This window comes from Austrofundulus limnaeus, unplaced genomic scaffold (assembly GCF_001266775.1).
Source record: "Austrofundulus limnaeus strain Quisiro unplaced genomic scaffold, Austrofundulus_limnaeus-1.0 Scaffold120, whole genome shotgun sequence".
NCBI lineage: Eukaryota > Metazoa > Chordata > Actinopteri > Cyprinodontiformes > Rivulidae > Austrofundulus > Austrofundulus limnaeus.
Genome location: NW_013952522.1, coordinates 689,231 through 692,755, shown reverse-complemented (window position 1 = coordinate 692,755; position 3,525 = coordinate 689,231). Strand labels below are relative to the sequence as shown.

Below are 3,525 nucleotides of genomic sequence, written 5' to 3'. Positions count from 1 at the left end.
AAAAAAAAAAAAAAAGAACACTTTATGTTCTGGATGAATAAATCCTTCCCACTCGGCTGGTAATCACTACAACCAAACAGGAATAAGCTCTTTGATCTCAGCAGACCTATAGTCAAAGCTTAATTTAACACTAATTATTTTTGCTCCTATTGTTGTACRTTTATTTCTGTCATTGCCTTTTTTTTTCTTTTTAAGAGGATTTATTTGTTTGTAACTTCATGGTAAGTTTAATCAATCTCCTTTTTGGAGAGCAACTACACATGAAAACCTTCTGTAGCAGTATTTGAATAAAAATGGTAAATGTGGATCCAAGTATAGGACGACTACAGAAGGTGACGCACTGCATTTTTCCTTCATGTTTGAAAGGAACATTTACACTTTAGCCGAGTCGTAGTTTTAAGACCGCGAGAACAAATGACGTGTTATCAGTTCAGGAATGTTAAACCGGTCCTGATGAGAATGGTTCGACTGTAAAAAAAGAAAAAAAAACTTTGTAAAGCTTTATTTTGAGACGCGCAGGAGGGTGTTTTTGTCTCGACGACTCGCCACTGGCTCCGATTGTGGTGCCTGCTGATGACAGCTCCGTTTTATTATCGCTACACATAATTCAAATCACACGTTTATTGAGTGAGAGTGTGTTTTGAGGGAAAAAAAGGAAAAGAAAAGAAAGCGGAGAGCTCTATTTTTAAAAACGTCACGGTGGAGAAAACGACGCGAGCTGTTTGTAAACAAATGTGCAATGAATTCTGTTGAGTTTAAAGTATCGGTTCGTGGGACGACCTGGAGTTTCTTCCGTCAGTGCAGGGACTTAAAGAGCAAACAAGAAAAAATAAAACAGCTGCGTTTATCGTGTGATCGTTATGAGGGCAGTTCTGTTTTTGCCTTTTTAGTTTTTTTCCTTGTTTTTCTACTCTGGCTCACACAAAAACAAAAAAACATCAGTCCAGCTTCAATTAATTCACTGCATCAAATCATTTGCAGATTATTGTGTGAGCTGGAGATCCAGTTTCCTCGATTGTGGTTCGATACAAAAGGTTGTAGATGAATCCCGATGTCTTTTTATTTGCAATCATAAAGTATAAAACTGTAGGTTTTACAGTTACTGTAAGGAAATTTTCCTTCAATATGTGTCGGTCATCTGCACTTCGCCTGTCGTAGACACCCACTCTCACCTGCCCCCTAAAAGGATCAGTTTAGTTTGTTTTAAAGTGAGGTTCTGTGAAAAGATGAAGCATTAATATCTTACCTGTTGTGGGTAGCTCTTTGAGCGGCCCAAGCTCAGACTAGCAGCTAGCGCTTCAGTCCGGTTAGCTCAACTCTGAAGCTACAGCAGGTGTTAAGATTCACTCKACAGAAGCCCACTTTGAAAGAGCTGAACTGTCCCTTTAACTCGACCACGCTGTATCGTAGATATCAGCCTCCATTGAAACCAGCAGCCTGTGCTTTCAGTTAAACTTGAACATCTATTTAAGGAAACCTTTTTATTTGACTACAGTATACATTTTGCTTAATCTTGCACATTTTGAGAAATGTAATTTAATGTTGAAAATGTTCCAATGTACATAAATGTTTGTTTTGTTTCTCAATGGGGAGCTGATGTAACTGACGTATAGGTATGAGGTTTCATTTTGTAACTTAACGGTGAACTTTAAATCAAAGGAACATATCAGTCACCTCCTACTTAACCTGCAGTTAAATTAAGACACTGAAGCAGATGTGAACTCATTCTGTCCTTTTGAATCGATAGATTTTAAATATTTTTACTTCATGATGATCATGCTGGGTGTAATTGAATAAAATGTTTCTAATTACACTGTTTAATATGAAAATAAATGCAAATGAACTTGTAATGAAAGTTTCTGTCCCGTTACTTTTTAACATCAGAGTTGGAGTTGCTACCTTTCAGCAGTTATTAATTTATCCATTAACCTTTTATCGAACCACTTAACCACCGTGCTACAGCTGCAACCTCTTCAGTGATGAATTCAAACAGTTGGATTAGTTAGGTGATGCTATCAGTGTTTTTTTGTTGTTGTTTTTTTACTTCTACTACCCAGGAATGTTGAAGGAGCACCTACAGTTTTAAGTGCCTCACTTTAGTTTTAACAAAATGCTTATTGTGCAGTGTTAGGTTCATTCTGTGAACTTATGGTTTATGACCTGATGCATCAGAATTTCAACTGCACAAAATGTAACAAAGTTTCTTGGGAAAAATTTTTTTACACAGTTGGAAAGTCTGTTAATTTATTTTTAAAACAGCCACATTTGTAAGGAAACATGCATTTGTGGGGATGAGCAGTCGTTTCATTGCMAAACAGCTTATTTTGCTGTTGCTATTGACACTTGTTTTGACCTTTTGGTACACCCAGGTGCTGCCAATCAGGTGACTCATAAGATTTATCATCAAGGAGCATTGTTGCAATAAAATACAGCGGGTAAAATAATTATTGAACACGTCACCATTTTTCTCAGTAAATATATTACCAGAGGTGCTAATGACGTGAAATTTTCAACAGATGTCGGTAACAACCCAAGTGATCATACATACAAAGAAATCAAACCATAAATGTCCAGAAATGAAGTTATTTGTAATAATGTGGAATGGCACAGGGAAAAAGTATTGAACACATGAAGAAAGGGAGGTGTAAAAAGGCATGGAAAGCCAAGACACCAGCTGAACTCTCTCAGTAATTAGAAAGCAAGCCTGCCCCTTGTCAGTGCAAATTAATATCGGCTGGTTCAGTCCCAAATGATGRCCAGGTATCACACAAGAACCATCTGATGATGGGTAAAAGTAAAGAGCTCTCTCAAGACYTYCACAACCTTATTGTTGCAAAGCATAATGATGGCATCGGTTACAGAAGAATGTCTAAACTTCTGAAGGTTCCAGTGAGCACTGTTGGGGCCATAATTCAGAAGTGGAAAGAACATCATTTCACTATAAACTGACCACGACCAGGTGCTCCTCRCAAGATTTCTGACAGAGGAGTGAAAAGAATTATCAGAAGAGTTGTCCAAGAGCCAAGGACCACTTGTGGAGAGCTTCAGAAAGACCTGGAATTAGCAGGTACGTTTGTTTCAAAGAAAACAATAAGTAATGCACTGAACCACCATGGCCTGTATGCACGCTCACCACGCAAGACTCCACTGCTGAAGAAACAGCATGTTGAAGCTCCTTTAAAGTTTGCTGCACAACATTTAAACAAGCCTGTGAAATACTGTGAGAATATAGTCTGGTCAGATGAGACCAACATTGAACTGTTTGGATGCCAGAATACACGTCATGTTTGGAGGTCAAATGGCACTGCACATCAGCCCAAAAACACCATACCAACAGTGAAGTTTGGAGGTGGGAACATCATGGTGTGGGGCTGTTTTTCAGCATATGGTACTGGCAAACTTCAAATAATTGAAGGAAGGATGAGTGGAAAAATGTACAGAGACATTCTTGATAAAAATCTGCTTCCATCTACCAGGATGATGAAGATGAAACGTGGCTGGACATTTCAGCAAGACAATGACCCY

General features: G+C 38.3%; 1 protein-coding gene across 1 annotated transcript in view; it reads left to right on the top strand.

Moving 5' to 3' along the window:
- Positions 1 to 1,850, top strand: part of lmtk2 (lemur tyrosine kinase 2) — a gene marked incomplete in the record, with an annotated part of 24,554 nt that extends 22,704 nt beyond the window's left edge. Inside the window, 1 exon segment of the mRNA XM_014014912.1 lies at positions 1 to 1,850.
- Positions 1,851 to 3,525: the final 1,675 nt, after the last annotated feature.